Below are 24,944 nucleotides of genomic sequence, written 5' to 3' on the forward strand. Positions count from 1 at the left end.
CTCCCTCCCGGCCCCACCCCGGCCCTGGCAGGGGCGGCGCGGCCCCTCCCCGCCGCGGCAGGAGCTGATCGCGATACGGGGAGGGGGGGGGGGGGAACGGGGAGCTGCTGGGGGCGGTGGCGGCTCTGCAGGGCTCGAGGTGCCCTTGGCAGGGCTCTGCCACCCCCCCGGGATGAGCTCCGGGAGCGGGCGGCTCGGAGGGGATCACCGGGGGCTGCAGGACCTGGGAGAGAGACGCGGCCGCCGGCGCTCCAGCCGGCAGAGTTTGCCTAAGTGAGAAAAGCCGAGGGTAAAAATGAGGCTGGCATCCTCTCGGCCGCGATCCTGCGGCTGGAGGAAGTGTTTTCCTCTCTCCTTCCCCTGCTTCTGGGGTCTGTGCTTATTTCCCAGCCCCAGCAGCCGTGCGGGCTCTCTGACAGCGCTGCCCGCGGCTCCCACGGAGCAAATAACTGAGGGCAGGAGCTGCGAGCACGGCCTCAGCCCCTCCTGCCTCAGGACACCACCCTGACAGCCGGCACGGGGCTTTGTTAGGGTCACACAAAGCTTGTCCCGAGCCCTCCCATCGAAGCTGTCGCTGTGACGAGGCAGGATCCCAGGAAACCCTGGAGGAGGCGAGAAGCTTGAAGCAAAACCCTCCAGGCAGCAGCTGCTCACTCAGCACAGCCCTGGTTTTCCCCAGGTTTTTGTTCCCTTTGAGGAGCCAAGGTGTGGCACGGAGGTAAAACCCCAGCAAAGTGCTTCAGACAGCTGACCTGCAGAGGCCTGCAGCAGCCCTAAAAAGAAGATTGCCTCCCCAAACCTGCTGTCATAACCAGAGCCATTGCTCAGCTCCCCAGCTCGCTGCCTCCCAAAAGGATTTGCCAAGCTGCTGAGGAGCAGGGAGGGAAGGAGCACGCCATGAAGGCTCCCAGGACCAGCAGCGATTGAGCAGCTCATGGCACAACGCTCCTCAGCTGCATGCGTGGCTCCCTGGGGAGATCCCCGGCCGCAGGGATCACTTGCAGGATCTGCCAGAAGCAGGGCCGGCGTGCACTGGAATTGCTGCTGCCTGCACCATGCCATGCAACAAAGGGGAACATCTGGCCAATGGGCTGCTTTAATTACGTATTTATAGTCAGGCTGAATATTTATGCTGCCATTAAATGGCCTCGGAAATAAGAAACCAAACAACCCCAACGCTGGGTTTCCTGACAAGAGACTTAAATAGCAACAAAGTTTTGCTTCGGGTTAAATACGCTTCAATAGCAATTGATCGTAGCCTTTAGAAGGCACTGAGATAATTAACAAAGGAAGGGGGAGAAGCAAAAGAAGCAATCAAGAAAAACAAACACAGACCCGAACCGTATACTCTCAAGGAAAAAAAAAAAAAAAAAAAAAAAAAAGCATTATATGCAGGCTAGTCTTCCATGTGATGCTTCGAGCAACAAGACAACACACATAAAAATAGCATTTGCTGGGTACAGACATCTTTCCGAATGTCAAGGCAGTGACTACATTATTCAGTATCAAGCCAGGTTGCCTAAGTTACGCGCTCAGCTGTAGGTGTTTTGAATAATGCAGCAGGAGAATATTTGAACGCATGTGACTGCTGGTTTCAGAAATAAGACCCTTTTCCCAGAGAGCTTAGCATCTCCTTTTCAAATCTAATGAGAGGAACCAAGTTTAAAAAAAAAAAAAAATTAGACTCTCAATCTAAAATATAAAACATTGGACTAAGACACCCTAAATTGTGTTTTGCTTTATATAGATAAAACTAAATCATGCTGAAAACTACAGAAAAAATAAAACAGTACATTATTTTTTCCCTGTCAACTCTCTCCATTGAAAACAAATTAAAAATATATTTCATATGAAAGAAAAAACACCTTCAGAAAGGGTTACCATAACAAATAAGCCCACTCAGGGGCTGGAAACACTTTATTTTGATTCCTTGGGAAGTTTGTCACTTTTATGGTCATTTTGATATGTTGTTTGGAGTCTGTGGTTTTAATGGTTGAAATTTTATAAGCATAACAGGAAACGAGTCTAAATATAATAAATACAATGTAAGAGTACAGCAGATAGATTTTGAAAAGAACAGCAAAGTAAAGTCATCTGCATTCTCTGAACACCTGCTCTAATGAAGACATAGATGAGCCAATTCGCTTGTCCCCTACACAAGGTTCAGTTTCAGTATGGATCTGGAAAGAATTTTTTCTCCTTCTCAGTGAACCAACATCAGCTGGTTTAGTACATTGCAAGGGAGTAGCAGCACAAAGGAAGAACCTTTCTCTGACACTGAAACGTCACAGTATTTTTGTAAGACTACCAAGGCACCCATCAGCATTAAATTCAAGCACCTGGTCCCGTATTTATTACGGTATTAGTGTGACTATGCAGAGAAATGCAATTACTGTGGACGCTTGGGATAGCCTTCTGCTCAAGTTCCCTCTCAAGCACCTACTCAGGATTGATACCTCTCAAACACAATCAAGAACAGTGATTTAATAGACTGTATTTTGCATCCACAGAGCACTTCTCCTAGGTGATTTCTAGAAAGCTGCAGCCTCAAACCATTCAATCCATCACACAAGGGGCTCAGATATGCCAGCATAAACTGACAGTACAGGAATAATAGCTGTCGAACCTCACTCTGATTTTAACAGAGCTACCACATAGATGTTAGGCATTAGCATCAATGAAAATTTCATGAGAAGGCTGAAGATCACTACAGTGCCCTCTCAGGGCCATATTCACATGTTGTGAGTGCTGCACCAAACTGTGGCCAGCCAGTGAAAAGAGCGACGTGCTTCTCACGCATGATGATGAGGGGCTCGACCAGGCGCTGCTGGGTAGCACTGAGAATCAGCAAGCTGTAGACGCGAGGCACAGAGACCTGGAAGGAATGCAGGCATCTGGATATTGCTTTTAATGCGCCTGACAGCAAGATGGACAGATCTTGTTACAGACATGGAGATCAGTGTGCCACATACCCAATACCAGCACCAGGGAAAGTGGGATCTTTAAAAGACACAAAGCATTTAAAGCAAAAGAAGCGAGGGTAGGTAAGAATTCCTCCTGTACTGGCAGCTCAGGAATCCCTCAAAACGCTATGTCTACCTGCTCAATTAAAATACCTAGGGTAATGGTTGCATACTGCAAAGACTCCTCTGAGGTACTTTCTGGAGCACCATTAAACATATAATACCTGATGTTTTTGTCATCTGCACAGTTATTGCAATCTCCTCCTTCTTTCCAGCTGTATGGTTTTCCACTTTGCAGCACTTTTACCTCTCTAGCTTTGCATATTGGTTCGCGTACTAATAACTTAGAAATTAACTTCATTACCGAGCCAATTGGCAGTCTGTGTTTTCCTAGATGGAGTTGCTACCTTCCCCTTTCCTCTTATTTTAATACTCAAGAAATCTTTGTAAAGACAAGAAGAAAAGCTATTCAGCACTATCACAGCTTTTCAATAGAGAAATATATGAGCACATACAAATATGAAGGGTTTCTTCAAAAGAACAGTTTATGCAGTTTTCATCTCTCTTTTATACATTTCTCGTTCCTGGTATGCCAGCATCAGTTGGAAATGCATCATTCTCAGAACAGAACCTGCACAGGATTCTTCACCGTGTCACAGCAGGAGGTTTCTGCAACAAACCTGCTGTGCTGTAGGTACTGAAAGTGCAGATCTGGTGCCCATGAATCTCTGGCAATACATTACTCATTTGGAGAGTACTTTCAAACACGGACAGGGAAGCCCAATACTAACCACTGCTTCCACTGTTTTTGTTGTTGTTTTGTTTTTACACCTCTTTTACAAACTATACAATTTAGATATGCTGAATGCTGAACTGTCTCTCCAGTGGGAACACACAGTAAATGTTCAAGAGTTTTATTGTGGATCCCAACGCTAGGAACGTGCACAATGCAAAAGATGGATTGAGTCCCAAAAAGTTTCCACTCACATTGTATGTCCTGAACTCAATTCTTCCTTAAATTCACTGTTCTTCTTCTACCTTGGTTGTATAAAAAATAAATTATTTAACTTCATGAGATCACACTGTTCTCATTTCCCAAAAGTAACAAAGCTGCATGTGCATCAACCCGTAAGCCTAGCTTTGTTATCTGGTTCCTGTGAACATAAACAGTGATTAAATAAGTAATGAGCACATTGGTCTCTACTGAAGTGAACAGAAGTGGCAGGTGACAAAAAAAAAAAAAAAAGCAGCAGCCACCTGGAAAAACGAGGAACTCCAGTTTGGGCAGGCCAAAATCCTGCATACCCTACTTCTTCTGGCCTCTGCTCAAGGGAATGCATTGGTACCCCTCAGGAGGCATGTCCGGGTGTTATTGTGCACAGCCATACTTTACAGACTGCTTCACTGAATTAAATGGCAATACCAAATTTAAAAATATCCTGTACCAGACTGATTATAATAAATTTGACAGTGTAAAGGAGAGCCAACTCAGAAAATTATCAACCTTGACAAGTCACAGAGGAGCATAATCTCTTGTTGTGCACCGGTGATACATAAAAATGTCATCACAGAAAGATATCAAACATAAGACAGTTACCAGGCTCCTACCTGGTCCAGTTCATGTGGTCCAATTAAATATTAGAAAGAAAAGGCAACATGTTGAAAGATAGGCAGCACAATTGACACGATGCTCCAAATAAACTTTATCCAAGGGGAAAACTTGAAACTAGAAGGATACGCAGCTTCCACAGCTTCGTTACTCATAGGGAAACTGTCACTGAGGTTCCATGTGGGTACATGTCAGGTTGGTTACAGGTGTTTTTTTTTCCTAAGCCATTTGAGAAACTGTGTGGCAAGTACATAAATATAAGGATATCAACCTAGATCATCAAGATTAGTACAGAATGGATCAGAAGAGTGGGCACTACAGCACACATTAGATTACATCTATCTCACCCTGTATCTGGGAGGTAGAAGTGGTCGCAGACAGACACATGTAGAGAGGAATAAAGCAAGCTTAAAGGCCAACTGAAGAAATGCAGAAGAAGCGTAACAAAGTCATAGAGCAAACAATAAATGACACAATTGGTTTTACAAGAAACTACTTAAAGTACACAGGGGAATCTATACCTACACCTTAGGCCAAACACATTGATTATTACTGGAGTAAATCTTAATGAATTCACCAACCTCCAATTCAGCAAGGCAGCAGGGCCGCTAAGCATTTTAGATTTTGAAAGAAAATGAAAAATAACCCAAAGCGCTCTGACACTCAAAAAAGGTGCCTAGTGAATACTGGAAATATTTTTACTATAATATACATGTTTTCATAGGCTTTACAACCTTTAAAATTTCATGCACATGAACATTATATGATTTGATTTTTGCTTCTAAGCATATTCTCCAAAAAGAAAAAGCTAAACTCTTAAAGGTCTCTTATAAAGACATGCCTTAGAAATGGTCTTGAAATGTAATATTCAAATATAAGTGATGTTAGATTTTTTTCAGAGCATAACTTTAAAAATATATATTTGATAGAAATTATGCTTAGGACTTACAATTGTACTATTTATTCAGTCATTGGTAGATAAAGCATAGTAAATTACACAGATATGAAGAAAAAATAGAAATACTCCAAGATGTAGTGGAAGTGGGTATGTTAGTATGAATCCTCTTGTTGAAATATGTTCTTACAAAACATTTAAGAACATTCCGATAACTAACACATTTGGGAAAACTAAAGAACTAGATCAGTCAGTGACTGAGTAATATATTTACTTTTGCCTAAAATATCTGAGATTAACAGTATCTTGAGTATCACCAACATTTCCTCAAAATCTTTATGTGCCACTAGTTTCTGCACGTTCTTTTTTAACTACCACATACTTCTATTTTTGGAATCCTTAATGAGGGCACACATCCATAAATGAAAGTATCTAATATCCCAAATGAACAGAGTGAGGCTTTCTGCTTGCTATCTTGATATCTATCTCAGCATGAAACAGATGAGACCTCTGATGGTATTTTCTTCCTCATCACTAAAGAGATGACAATTCCATAAGATTATACCACTCTATCACTGGTTGTAAACTCCTTCTGAAGGAAAACATTGACACCAGTTTTTGAAGATTTCTAACCATACAAAAATAAAGGCTGTGAATCTGTAAGTCATACTATTCCTGCAAAGGTGAGGAATTATTTTGAGCAGTAGTAAGTAATTAAAAAGTCAAACTATGTAATAACTAACAACTCAACAATCATATTACAAAGATAGGACTCTTTTTAAGAAAATTAGTTAATCCTATACAAGATTAACATCACTGAAATAGTTTCTATAAACGAATGTTGATTTAATTACTACAATGGGTACATAAAAAATAGAAACAAAAATAAACTATTTCCGGTATTTACACAAATGTAAACAAGAATACAGTCTGTCCCCGACTTCAGAATTCAATCATAGATAAAGAAAAAGAAAGAAGACAGCAGAGCTCTACTGGCTTACAAATGCAATTGAAATCGGAAGCAGTAATTCAAATCTTGCTTTGATGAAACAAATCAGTGACTTGGAGAATGCTGTTATTTGTCCATTTTCATTTAAATATGACAGTTTGCACTAAAATCTTTCAAGTGGAACATACAATGCAAGAAACATCATTCCTCTTAAAAAAAAAAAAAAATCTGTTGATTTTGCTTGTGGTATTTTCAGTAATGATTTATTATTTCAGTCTTCTTTGCCAGCAGAAAAGAATCTTGTTGACATTCCTCTAAGTGTTTAGGCTGAATCATTATTAAAGTGCTTGATCCTGGTAATTGAATAAACCAAGAATTTGTTCAGGAGAAAAACTAACACTTTAAATGTCGCCTCTTTTTAAAACTTAATCACCGTAAAGCTGTTTTAATTCCTTAAAGAAGTATAATCATTTTAATTTGCTTTTTCATTGCAAAAGAATCATCACATAATATTGACCCCATTATTTGCAATAAAAATATTGACCCCATCATTTGCAATAAAATCTGTTATTTATTTATTTACTATTAGTGAAAATTATCATTTGGGAAAAGTCAAAAGTAATTATTTTACTATAATATCTCTGCATGTGTATCTTATAAAATGAGAATTTTCGCAGGCCCCAAAAATATGCCCATTCCTTTTCTTATTTAAGACATGATGGCAACTGTGATCACAACTTTTTATAGCTGGATTTGAAGTCTTTTCAAATCAATGGAAATCTCCCATTGGTTTCAATAATTTTAAATTGGTCCATCAAACACTGATGATAGCTGTCCCCATATCTGGTAACTGTATAATAGGGGATGTAATGTTTGGTAATATTTCAAATATTCTTGAGCTCACGCTTCATTAATCATAAACTCATCCACAGCACCACGAAGACTGTCACAAAATTTGGATTGAGATGTTTTTAGAGGTCTGCTACTTAATAGTACTTAATAATAACTTAACTTCATAGTACTTAATAATAGTGCTTAATAACTTGTGGATTTTTTTTGTGGTGTTTTTGTTTTTTGTTTTACTTTTTTTTTGTTTGTTTTAAGAAAACACAAGGACAGAACATGCTGAGACGGAGACTAGATTGCTTTCAGGATCAGGCAACAACAGCAGGTCTCAGCAAGGACATTTAGAAACCCAAACAGATCAAATGCACAGAGGTTAATGTGTTCACACATCCACGGTGTCCTGTCTTTGAAACAAAGGGCAGTGAAAGTAAATGTAGGTGCTTCTTTAAAATCAGTTCAGCAGAAAGAAAATTGACAGGGAGCAAGCACAACATAAAAGCCATCACTAAAGGAAGCCATACTCAGTTTGTTTAGAAAGGCAGCATAACCTTTCACGTGAAAAGAAGTACTTGACACTGTTTATAAATAGTGAAATGTGTAAAAATACTGTTTAAATCCATTTGACATCTCTCTTTCGGAGGACTATATTTTTGGCTGAGTCCATATTTTCAGTCCTTTGCCTTGAGCTTGCATATGACTGCTCTGTTATTTAGACAGTAGTGACCTTCTTTTACTAATATAAAGAATGGGCAATTTTAAATTTGAATGTACAAAACTACTGCCACTGAAGTATAATTTAACACAGTGCTCAATATGGGCACAGCCCTCCTCCTGGAAAAGCTTTCTGCCAAAGAAATAGAAAAGAAAAGGAGGAGACAAGCCTACATCAAATCAAATGGTTGGCTAACACAATTCTTGTACCAGCATTAAGTAGGTCTTCAGATTGCATGATTTAAATAAAAACAGGTAGTAAACGACACACAAAAAAAATGAAGGCATTGCTCAGGAAACAGAAGGAACACATGGCAAGGAATGTACCACGAGGAACGACTGCTGAGAGAGAAATAAGCAGGAAGAGGTAAGAAGAGTGTTTTCTAAAACAAGGTTACTGCAGAAAAGGTTTCGGATTCTAGTCTATGTTTATAGCCTTTGGTGTCAAGATGTCCAAGAACAGATCCAGAAAGACTGACGCTGTAAAAGTAAATTTTCTCTGTCATCCTTTCTCTCACCCGAGGTGCTATCCGTCAAGGCCTATAAACTTCACATTGGATATATTATGTTAATAAGACATGAAATACTGTATATAGCTACAGGGAAAATAGCGTGCTTGTATCAAATACATCTTCCTGTTCACTGATGCAAGATCTGAGGGGCATTTTCTGCAGATAAATGGGTCTGGAATAACATTAACTTAAAATTGTATTCCCAGTCGTAAACTGGCTATGCAGACAATGGACATGTGAGCAATACAACCATTGCCACGAATGGCTATTTATAGTCAGCCTTCCTGGTTCAAACTTTTCAGCGCTCGATATTAAATTACTACAAAAGCAGCACACTTAACTCTCATCATTTCAATTTTGCACTCGAAGCAACCCAAACAAGAGGTTTTAAAGTCAATTTTTCACAGGCATCCGTAACTCATTTTCCATAGCGCTGCATGGGTGCTGTGAGGACTCACAATCTCTCACTAAGCTAGGGAAAACAGTTGTTCAGAAGCACTCCAATTCTAAATTTTAGAGTTTCAAAAAGTCTACCTTACTGTTATTTTCTCTGAGATTAAGATGTTCAACGCCTGAAAGAGCAAATGTCTAGTATTTAGAGCACTCGCAGATAGCTAGGTGACCATCTCTATTTTCAAATTCAGCCAGGCACCTAACCTTCACTGAAAAATCATGGGACATAATTGTAAAATTGCTTTGCAAAGCCAGCCGGAAAGCTATCTCCATCTCTGTCTAGGTCCTCTGACAAACTCATTGGCACATTTTCCCCTGTAATGTGTGTTTCTGTGCATGTGTGTGTGTGGAGAGCTTTTGCAAGATTTTATACTCTGCTTGCAAAGGAGATTATAAGGAGATTTGCTGGAACAAATACTAAATTTACCTTGAGATAGTTCTCTTAAAACTCTCTTCCTGCAGGTATTTGAAATTTCAAGGACTGTTGAAGACATGCAGCTTTAAGGACATACAGTTACTATCAAGAAGGAAATCAGTTGTACTTAAGTGTGTCTTTTTTTCTGGTATGTATGAACAAGTTTTACGTGGTTGCATACCATAACTCCCTCCTGATGTGATATTGTTTACAGGCAAAACAATACTAGATGAGTAGCTGCAATCATAGATCTTTTCAAGTCACTGCCGAATCTCCTTGTTAAAGGCTCTTTGGTTTTAGTGTTTCTGTGTTTGGCTGGCCCTTCTCAAGCAGCACAGCTGAGCAGGGGCACTAATAGCTACGGACCAGCCCCTTTCAAGGCCCTCATTCATCTTTTTGGGATCACTGCTTTCTCGTAGTGCTGCATTGGCATATTTTTAAGCATGCAGGTACCTAAGTTACTGCCAACTGGCAGATGCTGCTACTCCTTCACAGCTAGTAATCTGCCTGCAGCTTCATCTCTAGCTGGTGTCTTGGGTTCAGAAGCAGTATTTTTAGAGTATGAGTTCCCACGTTTTCACTGCTAGCTCCTTCTGATCCTTCCAGATACTCTGAGCATGCCAAAGCCAAAAGGTGACTCGCTGTAAAGACATACACAGTGGAAAAAAACAGGGCCTATCTTTCCCTGCTTTCAGACAAATGGTTGTTCTGACAAAGAGACAAACTTTCTCTTGCAAAAGGGATATAGAAGCTGAAGACCTTTCCAAGTCATTCTCAGGAGTTATCAGCATTCTGTATGCTCATTTACCATTTTCTTCATGCCTCTTGTTCACACACTCACAGTGCTTATTTAGACAAAAGCCTCTAATTCCAGATGAAAGTCCATGTCTGGGAATCCCCCAGGAAGTGTCTGCTTGCCCAGAGACCATCTTAGCCCTATCACAGTTGCTGTTACTGTCTTGGCCTAGTAAGATTATCTCTCCACACAGCTGACATCTGTGAAGACTTTGGTTGCCCAGTTCTTCCCTATAAATTTCTTGGGGGAATGCTGGAGCTGAGGACTCCATCTAGCTGCAAGGCTCATGGGAGACAGGCACTGAGGTGTTCAAATACCTTTAAACATCTATTGAAAACACTTCTTTAGGGCCAAGACACCCTCTAAAACAGAAAGTCTGTTCAGAATTCAGAAGAGGTTGTTAGTGGCAGCACAAGACAGCTTGAATCTGGAAAGAGGGGGGACAACATAGCATGAACCTACTGAAGGATACAGATCTACTTAGTATTTTTTTTCAGGTAAAGTGCCAGGCTGTCTCACTGCTTGGTTCTGCAGTGTAACATAATCTGAAATACATGCTGCAGTACTGCAGTGATGCCAGATTTAATATACAGATCTATTTTAAATAGGCTTATGATACAAAGCTTAAAGCAAATGTAGATTTATATTTTAAAAGTAACCAATTGGGAACAAGGGCACGTAGTTTTGTAGTACAAGAAAAAAATTGGACCAAAACTTCATACTTGTTTTCATGACAGCCATCCCCACAAACCTGCAGGCAGGAGCTACAAAATTCTGTTAAAAAGGCCCAAATTAAACTCTTTGAAGTTTCATCAATAAAGGCTCCTCACTCCTTCCTACTGAGATCAATCATTTCTTCAGGAAAACCCTTACACGACTAGAAAAATAGGCTGTGATCAAAAGCTCAAATGTGCAAAAGATGGAAGCTATGTCAATGACCCCATGTCAATGGGGTCAAGGATCCCTAACTCCTTGTATCTAACTCCCTTAAGATTTAGGGGAGGGAGGAAGGGTGAGGCTATAATCCTGTGCTCTTGCAGTTACATCAGCTCCTGCAGTTAGGCCTTCCAGACAGGTGATTTCAAAATCATGCTGGATTCAAACTCTTCAGGACTTTGAGCACTTGAATCAACCTCTTCAAATACGGCAGCAACCACTTTCCACAGCAGCCAAAGCTTCCAGTGATTGCGGTGCATTATTCACGATACCGTGTACTACACTAATCTACTCAAGAGGTGACAGAGGCACAGAAAACTGTGTAAGGCCAGCATCTGAAAGGAAAGGTTGCAGACTCTTGGGCAAACACAGATGATAAAAGCATTCCTGGCGGCTCTTGCTATCTAAGCATTCTGAAACAGCCAAGGACATCTTCAGAATGGCACAACATCATCTTCAGAAACTCCACTCTCATTATCTATTTCATTTGTGCAGTGCTTGTTTTGTCCCTTAACAACCTTGCATGACCCTCTTTAAAGCCAATGGAAGTTAAACATACTCAGGCGAGAACAAAATGGAAAACAACTGTACACAGACTTTGACTTGATAGACAAACCTGAACCCGGTAACGTTCTTAAACAAATGTTATTTTGATTTGCCCCTTTAGGCCCAAACACATACCACAGATCCAAATAGGATCCAAAACCACAATTGCCAATGTTGGTGATGAACTGGATGCATCTTAAAAACAGAAGCAAAACCCCCCACAAAACCCAAATGCAAGAAAAATCAACAGAAATCAAAAATAAAAGCTGAACTGATCAGAGAGAACAAATCCGTGATCACATCCCCACATTTCACAAGGGCAACAAAAAGGCCACACTGCTCAGCCCAAACCCTGTTTGTCCCAAGGCCTGAATTTTATAGCAAAACTGCATCTTTAGCTTACCTTTTATCCCTGTGCATAAGTGAAGTAGCCTCAAGACTTCATTCAGTGCTTTCCACAAAAGTCTATAACCAGTCAATCACTGAGTAAATGTTCAGACCTTTTCAGCGTTGATCTCACTATCCCTGTTTTTTCAGCATCCCCATGCATGGTGCTCAACATGTCAAAAAAAATTTAGGATAGGAGCTGCAGAAATACACAGCCAGTGCTTAGTGCATAGCTAATGGCACTGTCCCAGCTGATTAATTTGTGCCCTTTGATATGACCTTTTTCTTTAGCCAAGTTAATGCGCAAGCTTCACTTTGTGGAGGAAATCAATCAAATTCTGCTTGCAATTCCAGGAGTGTAAATCTGAAGCAATTTCATTGCTTTATTCCCAGTGTTATAGAATCACAAAGACAATGTTTCAGACAAAAACACTATGAAATATGATGCGTAGCTAAAATCAGGAGACACTCGTTAACATATGATGATTACATTTTGGATTAGCAACAGCATCCTACAGTGCAAGAGGAAAACAAATGCAAGGTAACTTCAGGGACATGATGTGAATATCCTGTACACACTGCTAAATTCTGAAATGTTCCCAACAAAAAAAAAAAAAAAAGCATGTTGTCACTGGTAAAGCACATACTGCTCAGCTGCTATCAAGAAATAAATAAAAGGCTAAGATGGATGGAGAACAGAATTAAACACTTACACCTAGATACAAAGCTGTTAAATGTGACACTCTGACCTGGAGAAGTGTTCAGTTCATACTGTCACATAAGTTGTGTAAGAACCGAGTAGGGTTCAAAGTGCATGATAAGAATGACTTAAAGACGTTTTTCCATATAACAAGAAATTCAGGTTGGGATTGGACAGAGCTGACAGACAACTTTAGGAGAATGTTTTGTTGACACACAACTCATCAACTTAATAGTACAACAATAGATTGCAGATCACATTTTTTTCATAAAATTATTTCATATTAATTGAGAACAAATAGTACCTCAGAGTTCAACATTTCTTATTTAAATAAAATAATTTACCATATTCATTCAAACAAAGCACATCCAGGCTACACAATGATCTCTCGGGAAAAAAATAAAAAATAAATGGTAAAAATAGGAAAAATTAAAAATCCCCCAAGTATGGCAGATTAAAAGATTTTCCACTGTGAGATTTGTAACTCTGAGTGCCTGATTTGACTCACCAGATAGTGCTCAAGGGCAGAAGAGAAAACGTTAATTCTGACATCGACCAAATCACTACTATAACCAGAAGGCATCCTGAAGAGTTACACACAAACTACGTATGGAAGCCAAGAAACTGGAAAAAATGACATGCTACAAGAATATCAAATGTTGAGACCAAACATTCCCAAGCAGGCAGTGGCTAGTCAACTGCCAAAATTATTCCCTGCCCTGCAATAATATACACACCAGAATCATACTTTGCAGGCATTAGCAGGTTAGTATAGGAAGAGGCTCTGATATGAATACAAAATCAAGGGTGACACTAATACCTTCTCTATTTCTTGAAGATGCCCTGTGTATTTCTGGAGGCACTTTTGTGCAGACAAGAGACATCTTTACTTAGGCCCCAGCAAGGAACAGCAAACACCCTCCCTCTAACTGGTCCATTTCAGCAGCCGAACAACTCTTACAGAAAGCTTTGAGAACAAAAAGCATCCAGATAAGGGAAGCAAAAATGTCTGGCATTCAGAGGTAGCAATCACTGACAGACAAGCATCTGCCCTGAAATCTTAATTTCTGGATTTTACTCTGTTCTAAAGTTTTCATTTAAAATTATTTAGCTTTTATTACCATTTTTCTTCTTTATTTATTTTCAGTGTTAGAATGTATGGCGGTTATGTGTTGCAGCTGTGTCTAGAGACTGGAATTAGGTTTACCAGCACAAATATATCAGAGAAGACATACGGAAGACATGTCGCAGAAGGTATAATATGCTTGAAACTTATGTCCAAGGGCTACCATAAAATATAGCAGTGCTACCTAGAGACATGCTTTTATTACAGTTAATATTTTATTTTGTATATTGTTTCTTTTGCTAAATATTGATTGTTTTCCTTGCTTATGATAAAAATACAGATTTGAAGTCCTAATTACATACTACAGTAGTTTGGGAAGTAAGGGGAAAAAAAAAAAAAAAAAAAAAAAAAAAAAGACAGCTTCACCATGGGGCAGAAACTATTTACCCTCCCACTTGAATAACTTGTGTCAGCTCAGAAATGCACCAGAAGGTGTCTGCTGGTTTTGCCACCTGCAAACTTTTACCACTCAGACAATGAAAAATTCTCAAGTAATGACAGGGAATGAATGGATGAATAGCCTCCAGCTCCTCATGAATGGGAAAAAACCTGACCTTCCCTAAGCCAACACAGAAAATTGCCTGTGTCTAATACATAACTATGTGCATAAACAGATATTGGTAAAAACCTACATCAGCAGCTCCTTGTTGCCTTCTGGTACAGAAAAGATTTTCAGAAGCACAAATTTTCCCCTTTTTTGGAAAACCTCTATTGAAATAAACATCACAGGTTTCTACAGATAAACATATCTTGTTCTTACTTTTAGCAAATACACATTTTGCTTTTCATGTCAATAGTCACATAGATTCAATTTGTTGAAAACTCTAAATGTCTTTTGTTTGCTATGAAGTACATTAGCAGTGCTGTTTTTCCAGGATGTGTCTTAAGCTAAAAGAGCAACTAAAAAAATTATTTCTTACAAACACTTACAGCTTATTCAGAATCATGTTGCTCTTTTAATCTTTTGCTCCACCTGCTATTATCTTCATGTTACTAGTTATTTGTAGAGCTACATTAAGATGACTTGGAAATTGTGAAACAGGATTAAATCCTTGTTGTTAAAGACTGTAACAAAGCCTTTTTGGAGGGCATTCAGAGAGAAGTAAAAATGAGTAAGGTGCTTGAGTAGTACATATCTGATTACTTTCAGAAGGCAATGGCTAACTAACATGGGTGAAACTAGCAATATCTAATCTTTGACAAGAATCTAAAAAATATGGAGTTACATTCAGAGTAGCTTGAGGTAATTTTTACTACAACTAAAAAAGGTGTAACAGGATGAATAGGAATATGCTAAACATCCAAAAATATTTGAAAATTGTCTTAAAGGCAAGCATCAAGAGGCATAACAGACTGGAAATAGTTTTCTGGGCTTAGAGAAGAGCTTCACGGCAACCTCTTCAACTGGTTTAGAAGTGTCCAGTTTTTGCAAGGGAACATATCACATACCTGCTGCCAGAGAATGGTATTTGCTGGGTTCTCCTGGCACATTGTAGCTAACCATAAAGCATGTCTGTGCTTCTTGGAAGCTCTAGTTTCACTGCACCTGCATGGCCTGAAACTGCTTTGTGCCTGTATTTGAGTTCGGGACAAATAGCAGCAGGGCACAGGTGTACTCCCCTAGCAGCTCATGAAACCTGTTTCTGGCTGCTGATTTTGTTTTGTTTTGTTTTCTGGAGGACCCTGAGCTCCTTGCCTGTCATGCATCTTCGGAAACTGTGGGGTGTCACCTAGGAAGGAAGAACAGATGGAAGTTGGCTGCTGCTGTCAGCTATTCACTAGCCTGCAGCCACTCCCTGAGGTGCTATCATGAAAAAACATGGCCTAAGCAGCTCACCAACCTTATGAGATGCCCTGCTTGCACTGGGTAATCAGCAGTCTGTGTTCACTGCAAAATGTCAGACATACAGCTAATATTGACTGCAACTGTGCAAGTTCTTCAATTAACATCTGTATTTAAAGAATTGTCTGTAAAACCACAAAGCTGGGATTCTTCTGTGGCTCTTAATGAAAGATGAGCTCAATGGGAGATAAAGTACAAAAATTTTACACACCTTTGAAACTCTCAGCCAAAATGACCAGCATGGTTACCTCAGAAACAGCCTCTCTCACTTCGCTATGTAGGAGCTAAGACAAAGCATTAAGCTAACAGCCCTTCATTCACAAGGGGGAAGGGAAAGAGTCCCAATTCTGAAATTTGTTTGCCCCTAATCTTCCAGAACTCAGCTGACTGTCAAACCACACTGTGATGCTCATTCTTCACACATTGGAATAAAGGAAAATTTCAACAAATGGGGGGAGATGGGGTGCTTCCCATTCAAAACTGTCATATTTCTTTCTTTTTTTTTTTTTTTTTTTTTTTGGGTGCTGTTGTTTGTTTGTTTTGCAATGACTTTAAATTCATGCTGTGGATTATGGGTACGATTATTTTTGTAAAGAAAATACATAAATAAGACAGTGCAATTTTGCAGTATCATTCTCTTCCCACCTTCCTTTCTTTGCTTTATAGGAACAGCCAGAACCAATGCAGAGGGTGCTTGACTCAGCAGTTAATGACCAAAGCAAAAGGTCACGCACAAAAACGTAGCTTGCATGAAATGCTCAGTTTAGCAGTTATTAATAGTTGGCACTGAGGAAAGATCAGACTCTAAGCACTCAGACACTATTTCTTCTTATCTGCAGTGAGTTAATTGCTGCTTCTTTCTCCACCTCAAGAGAGGCGCTGGCCTCAGATGAAACTAGAGTGCACACCTTTTGAAAGAGTCACATGCATTGACCCAGACTCTTCCAAGTGACCTTTCAAAGGCTGTTCTGTGGTGCTTCTTACAAAGCACATTAGAAGTGTGATCTTTCTTTGATGTCCCTGATTATAAAGCTAATCCAATTCTCACTAAATACAATAACAGTTTTAATATTGGCTTCATCAGGAATGGAAAGAAAAGGAGTTATATTTTACATTCAAAGACGATCTACTGCTCACAAGGTCATAGAATTTGGAATCTAGAAGAAGCTGAAACCTCTTCAATTTACTCTTATGCTCTTGAGTTTATTTGAAAGAAGCTTCTGATGTTTTTAAAAGAGCTTATTTGTGGATATATTTAACCAGATCCTTGGGAAAATCAGTCTTGTGCCAAAATTAGGATTCAGTGACCCCAGAAGAAAAAAGTTTCTGTAACACTAAGCAAAAGTATAATCTACGAGGTTGGTCTTCTGATTAGGTTAGCAGACTCCTAGTCTTTATCTAACAATGCACTGCCATCGTGTGGTTCATCACATCAACGACAAGATTTATCAAAATGCACCTAGAATGCATTTACTCCTAGGATGCAATAATCCTAGGATCATTTCATAGATCTTTCATAGCTTTAATTTCTATGAAGCTAATAAAATATAAACTTTAAGTCTTCAGGTTATTTATTGAAAGTTCCACCATTCAATTTTTTTAAAAAAGAAGCACACAAAATGATTCATCCTTCAAATTAAAGTTGATTATTTTTTTTGCAATAACATTCTTCAAAATGTTCTGCATTTTAATTGCTTTATTTTAATAGTGGTCTGATTCTAATGCAGATCACTGCCACCCTTCCATTTTCTTTAATCCAAAAGGGATGAGTTCTTGGAATAATTTTATTTTTAATAATCCTGCTACTCCACTGCGATATCCTTTGCAGGTATGCCAACACTGGATTTACCAGTTCTGGTCATGACTACATCGTTCATTTAGTGATCTTACTGAAAAGAAAGAAAAACTTATACATACCACTGCTAAAACTTAAATATACCACTGCTAATTATAATTAGTTCAAAAATCATCCAGCTGTGACCAGGCATTTTCAAAGTGACTGCCTTTGTGTAATATCCACGTTCAATGTGTTTATACACATAACTTTATCATTCTCGTTTTTGGTTGCTTCTCTGAGTTGAGAAAGAGGAGATGGTCTCCTAGACATGCACTCAATCCTATATCTTCTAGCAGTACCTTTTGTCTGAACCTTAAGTATTCTGCTATGGATCCCAATGGTCCAACCCACTGAAAGTCCCTCAGGCACTTCCCTTGCATTGCTGAGCTCTGGGCTTAGACAGAGCTGCACTAGGGAAGGAAAGCTCATGTACGTACTAGTCACGAAGAATATTAAATTTAGGGGAAAGGACTGCAAAGCAAACACTTCTTAGTCCATCTGCTGATTGATCTATCAACATACAGAATGGTGAGACCACACCTCAATTTTTGTATTCCCCTACTGCCACTTCCTCCCTTCGAAATACTCATGCAGAGTTTCTGGCTAATCCAATGATAAACAGTTGGCAAAAATCACTCTATTTCTCGTCCTTCCCTGAAGATTTTTTTTTATTTTTTTTTTTTTTAAACAGCTAAACATAATAAAAGAAATCCATCTGGCTTCACAGTGCTAGGAAGTCAATTTTGGCCAGGAATGTCAAGAGCCATATGTAGCATTTTATCGAGGATGGTCTTATTTAAGGATTTGACTCTGACATGGGAGGCTGTCACAGGTACAGCCTCATGGCTGTAACTGCACAGTCAGAAGCAGTGGTTTGATTTAAAAGGCTGTTTATTCACGAGGATTGCAGCAGCATCTAAATAATACTCAGTTTTCTACTTTCAAATAAGAAGCAATTTGCTTGTAGAAGACAGAGCTCAAAGGACAGAGATCAAATGTGGCTCATTTCCACATGCATGGAAAAAGGTCTTCCTGACCCAATCATTAATGTAGTTACATTATGTCTTGGAATGCAGCAATATATTTATTTATGATCTAACGTTCATCAGAAATCAAATCTGTTTTCCTTCTGGCACATATATATACACATAAATGTATATAAACGTGTAAAATTCATGACTTCTATATATTCAGTTTCCTTTCAATTTTACAGTGTAGCCCTTAACTATCGTACAGGAAGGACAGATACATTGGAACATCCCACGGGTTGTTCAACATGTTCTGTATTACACACTTCCTAATATTTTCCATAAAACACAGGTTATAAGGAAGCCTTTCAAAGTCCCTCATCCTCCCCACCTCCCTTGGCTTGCTGCTTTCTGTGTCACTTTCTGCACAAAGCCTTGCAGCTGGACACAGCAATCCAGACGAGGGCGTCCTGTTGCTTTGTATAATGACCGACGTCCTGGAGCTGGAGCCAGTTATCTGTGGGGAAGGGGTGGCAAAATAGGACTGTACGACACTAAGATCAGCAGTGCATGTACCACATGCATAAAGGAAGCCAAGTAAACTAAGCCAAGGCACCATACACCCACCAGCTCCTGGGTACGGCTGGGTGCTCGCTATAACCCATCGAGGTCCCTGTGCTCCCTGAGACCTTCAGCCTGCCTGCAGCCTGGTCCGAGGCCTGTCCACGGGCCTGCCACACTTGGCAGCCCATCACCTTCCCCTGACCTGGCCAAGAAAGTCATCCCACAGCTCTCCGAAGGCTGGGGGAACTTTCTGTAGCCTAAAAGGCCCAGAGGGAGAGGCGAAGATTTTCACCCGAGTCAATTGAGCTGCTACACACAACTTGCTTCTGAGAATTTGAGGCCTACCATGCTGCAAACCCATGTGCAGTATTGCATCTGAGCCAATTTTTACCAGAAGACAGCTCCAATATCCCTTATGAAGAAGGCTGTACAAAACTGGACACCCTATAGTCATATCACCATGAAAAATAGCCCTTTTGTAAAGAGGTATCAAAAGCAGCAAGAAGATACAGCCTAAAATATTATGAAACTTTTGGCTCAGCAAACAACTTTAAAAGCTTACCGGGAAATTTGGAGTACTAGAGAAAATGCTTGCACCTCCTCAGAAGTTCATGACTAACTTTACCAATCCTGGGTTTGGGAAAACCCTTAATAAATCAGGAATGAAAGAAAAATTACATCTGAATAAAAGTTCATTTGATCAGTATCTTTTATTACAATAAATTGGTTAGTTTAACTTATTTCCTAAAGTCAAACAATAATTTAAAGGGCAAAAGCCAGCCATGAAAATAAAAAGCCTCACTAGCTGCTGAGAGAAGCATGCTTGTTGAAAATGCAGCAAAAATATTTTAAACCATTCTGTGATGAAAATAAAAAATACTACAGGAAAGGTGTATTTTAAGAAAATTGTAATGTATATGAATGTTGTATGATTTAAAGTATAAACTACATAACCATTAATAATATAGCAAATTATTGCATTATACTGAAATAACTATTAGAGGTATTTTTAATACTTAAATTCTATTACATTTCAATGACTTCCTCATTTGGTAAGACTATCCCCAAACTGGGATAAGTTTCATATCTTATACTGCCTTCTGCTTCTGTTTTACTGAAGTCAAGGGAGCTTTTCATTGACTTGAGTAAGAATTGAACTTTACAGCTCTAGTCAAAGGGAAGGATCTTAGATCATCTTGATGAAAGGTAGGTTTTATGAATTTTTAAGCACAATTTTTGAGAATTTTTGGTCAACTGAATGTCTCAAGGCAGTTATCAAATGAGCAGACAATATCATACTCATCTCCCTTAAAATATACACTTGCACATTTGTTTGGTTTATTTCTAAATGAATTTCCCGTCTTAATCTTTGAAATGTTACTGTGCATTGTTAATTATGATGTTTCATTCCTATGACATTTCATTCCAGATGACCCGCATTTCACCACTAGAAATACTGGTACTGTATCTGCAACATAGCTTGTGAGGTCCTCTGAGTCCCTTTCAAATGAATTATACCACAGATTTAAGACAATTGAGGTGACTGATAAAGCACATAGTAGAGCCAGCATAGTCGGTTATATCTGACCAATGAAAAATCATAATTTTTTCCACAATATTCAGCAGGTTCTGCAATTGTTCTCTCAACGGGAGACAAAATGTTAGGTTACAGAACCCTTAAAATTCCCTGCTGGATCTCACAGAATCTGCAAGTCCCACCCCGCAGGGAATGCCACTTTCCGGCAGTCTCCACACATTCCCTGAAAGAGTTCAAATTCTTTACACCAATTGAACGCATTTCTCGTCTCGTTTGAATGGCAGACTGAATGGAGACACTTGAGAGTTCTTGGTCGCAGACATTCTAATTGATCTCTTGGCTGCAGTATACTGTAATTTGTATGGAAATATGCATTTCTCTGTGTAGGCTGTCCTGCAGTGGACTAAGCATAGTCATGTCACCTAACAAGAGCACTTTATGAACCATAATTTTCTCTGTTCAAATTATATCTCTCAACTTAGGAGGTACATGAAGAACCTTTCCATATACACACACACAGGAGAGAACCTGTCAAAACATGTAGCTTTGATAACATTGACTCAAAAACTGAATGCTTAACAAGAGCTCTCTATGAAACAAATGGGGAAGAGGCAAAAAATCATGTTTTCTTAGACTAAAGTGCTTTCCCCGCTATCTGTAAGACAAATTTAGCTGTGGCATTTGCACTGCAAATCTCATTAGGTAGGCTGGTAAGTTATGCAGGCAGAAACAGACTTCTAAGGATTGTTCTGCAAAGAGGGGGCATTGGCAGCACACAAAGCACTTCCCTTCCCACTCCCTGTGCTGTGGGATCTGGTGAATCCCCAGCTGTGCTATAAAGCAGACCTGTCAAGTCTCATGCACTGACTCATTCTTTTGTATCACACTCTGTCACTGCCGGCATTGCACATTTTTATATGGCACTACCATGGCTCTCTCCCACTTTTGGATCCCACACATCAGATGCAGGTGGTCAGTCTGATCTGTGATTATCTGACCAGCTGCATCTGATGTGTGGGTCAAGGAGCAAAAGAAAGGTCATGGTGCTGGCACTGCAGCTGGGGAATGTGCTGTTTAGCAGGACCCAGTGCTGACAAGAGCCCTGCTAGAAGGCATGCTCCCCTCTTAAGGCTAAGTGCTGCAGGACTGAGCTTTTTAATGGCTGGACATATGCTCATCACCTAACCTTGCACAGAAATGTGTGCCCCAGCACATGAAATCCAACGTGTCTAAGAGCGCTGACTTAGGAGATCTGTGTTACAAGTTTAACTTTGTCATGAGATTTTTGCAAGAAAAAGTAATAGGATAAGAGCTTGGAGATCTGGTCAATATTTCCTAAAGAAAGATTTTGTTGACCTTACCTTTTCCCTTTTCTTATATGCTGTTATTGGTCATCTCTTAAAACCACAGAAACAAGTACATGAATTCTGATTTTTCTTTCCTCAATTTACAGGATCTAAAGGCAATAAGTACTTACGGTGAAGGTAACACTTCTGAAATGATTTATACCTACTTCTGAGTCTCTCTTTGTGGCAATCAAAAATTACATTTCATAAATACATGTTTGTATGCAGTTACTTAAAATGAAAAGGTGACTGAGGTTTTAAATGTCATCCACCCAAAAAAAGCACCGTAAACATTTCAGCCACTCTCAGTGGAGAAGGCTGGTGACTGGCATATTAAAAGCCTCAAGGCTGCAGTTATTTACAAACTCTAGTTTGCTAGATTGTTCCATATGTTTAATTCCCTTCCCTTCTCATCATCATTATCCTTCCCACTCCTTTTCATCAACCGGCACGTTAACAAGAAGTTTGGTTATTCCTAACATTTCTGTATCTGGTCTGATTTTTCATCGCCTGTAGAAAGGAAGACCAGGAACTGAGAAATACCTCTATGCAGACAGCCTCCATATGGCCATGGATGCAGCAGGCTTCCACCAATGCACGTGATCTTCCATGGGATTCCCATACAATAACTCTGTATAAACAAAAGTATAATAAATTAGCACCTTTTAAATTTTTTCCTCACAAATATAGACAAAAACTCCAGCAAAACAAGGCTGAGGAAAAAAAAAAAAAAAGGATAAGATGTACATTTACAATAATGAGTGTCTTATTGTTTATTTAAAGGAAGAAATCCCTTTGGCAGAATCTCCACTGACAAGCAAAATTTGTTTACAGGATCATATCCATTGGAACACAGACACCTGTTCGTTAAAGCATTAACAAGTTTATCTTTCACTACAAATGAAAACCATAGTCCTTATATACAAGGAGGATTTCTGATCATAAATATCAGATAGTCATTCCTATTGCACTGCTCGACTATTAGTAATGTGCAATTGCATTTCAGAGAATCATAGAATGGTTTGGGTAGGAAGGGACCTTAAGATCACCTATTGCTTTATGTACTGATCCCTAAGGAACAGCTAGGCTTGAAAATCTTTAGATGTAATGAAATAAAGAAAATGCACGGAGATGCAAACGCAAAAACACGAGGAAAAACATACAGTCCATCTAGTCCAAGAAATCAAATAAAATTAAACTGAAAATGTCATTTTGTATGTGACAGTGGATAGGACCCAGGCAGACGTTCTTTTTAAAACCTGAAGTACTAATTCATACTAAAACCCTTTAAACAAAATGTAAGTCTTGCTATCCATCAGATAACGTATTCAGCACTGGCAATGTGTTGTAGAAAATATAAGAAAATGAGAAGTCAAATGCTTTGAGCATTCAACATAGATATATATATATATCAAAGACAGGTAGGTATCAATATTCCCTGCCACGTCTTAGAAAACTGTACAAGAATTCAGACAAGCCATGAATTAGCCCCATGTTGAAGCTTCTGTAGCAGTCATTGGTCACACCGCTGCAGAACAGAACGTGCATCTTCTTTCTGCATGCATTTTTCTTCTCTAGATACAGTGGTTTCAACAAACTGTTGTTGACTGCTATTTCTGGTGAAACAAAAAGGTAACCCCTGCAGATACTGTTCACCCCTTAGTTTTGCCTATGGTCAAATGAACCCATAAGTAAAAACAGCTGTCAGAATTCCACACCAGGACTGAATCCCTAATTATCTGTTTCCACTAGAGAAGGTGAGCCTTCCTGCTCCCGTTACCTCCTTGATTTTATTTGCCACATTCTGCCCATAATATCCTATTCAGTGCATTTGGAACAACACAAATACCTTCACACATGCTACCATCGGCTATTAGCAGGTTTTGCTACTGTTATTTCACTAACCCTTAAGGAACTGTACTCAGTCTTCAAAGTACTAGGGGAGTCTTGGGTGCATGCACCTCTCACAGCATGGCTTTGCCAAAAAAAAACAAACAAACAAACAAACAAAAAAAAAAACAGGTAGGAACAAGTTTGGCATCTTGGCTGTAGGTAAAGTTGTACCCTTGTGTGCAAGGAGGGTTAGGAAGCCTTAATGAGATCTCCAGAACAAAACCACCTTTCTAACATCCGTACCCCCAGTTTACTTCTCCTTTCTTAGCTTTAGCTTACAGCTCTCAATGGCGGATCTTACACATCTACTTTAACATCAGTGGAAGTAGAAATGGAAACAACCTTTCCAGTTGACATCAGAGCAATGTATCCACACACTTCTACTTAAAAAGGAAACTTTTTGGATTTATTTGGCAGATAAACCATCTCAAGCAAAAATCAGTGTTTTGTATAGAACAGTTACCCTTCTGCCCCCTGTTCACACACATTGGAACACCAAATAAAAGCACATCCTCACTTCTCAGCCCTCAACAATCTTCTCTCTTCTCCATTTCTGGTAAATTAAGCAGTTCTCTCACTCCAGCACAGAGAGCAACCATAATAAAATCCCATGGTTACCCTTAGCAGTACATGACAATGATGTTAAAAAGGATAACTTTACTTAGCCTTACCTGGCTTCTAGATTTATAGTCAATAATAACTTAATTTTAAGGAACAGATTATGAGTCTTATTACTGTCCCATTATAACCCAGGATTCAGAGGTTATACTTCTGTCTTTGTAATTGATAGTTTATATCATTTTGGATGTCCATGACTTTATTTACTAATTTTCTCCAAGCAAGAATGACAAGTCTGATCTGTGAAAGCTTTCTATTTTTTTCCCTCCCCAGAATTTATTTGGTTTCATTCTTTCGTTGAATGCAAAACAGCTTGGCAAGAGGGAAAAAAATCAGAGGGAGAGGGCGCTCCAATAGCCAAGATTAATTAACCAAAGCAAGAGGATGTAAATGCCTCCTAGTGGCAGGTTTACAAATCTGTGTTTTGCTTCAGTTGATCCTTAGCAAAATCTATATACGCAGGACAGAAAACTGAAAACCAAGAAGGCAGAGGC

At 39.3% G+C, this 24,944-nt stretch overlaps 1 long non-coding RNA gene across 1 annotated transcript; it reads right to left on the reverse strand.

Annotated features, from left to right (window-relative positions):
- Positions 1 to 6,664: 6,664 nt before the first annotated feature.
- On the reverse strand, positions 6,665 to 24,594 carry LOC311439398. Its single transcript, XR_014694703.1, has 3 exons — positions 24,504 to 24,594; positions 22,483 to 22,570; positions 6,665 to 6,769 (listed from the first exon to the last, which is right to left on the reverse strand). It is a non-coding gene; the product is annotated as an uncharacterized lncRNA (long non-coding RNA).
- Positions 24,595 to 24,944: the final 350 nt, after the last annotated feature.

This window comes from Aythya ferina (genome assembly GCF_964211825.1).
Source record: "Aythya ferina genome assembly, chromosome: 7".
NCBI classification, from domain to species: Eukaryota; Metazoa; Chordata; class Aves; order Anseriformes; family Anatidae; genus Aythya; species Aythya ferina.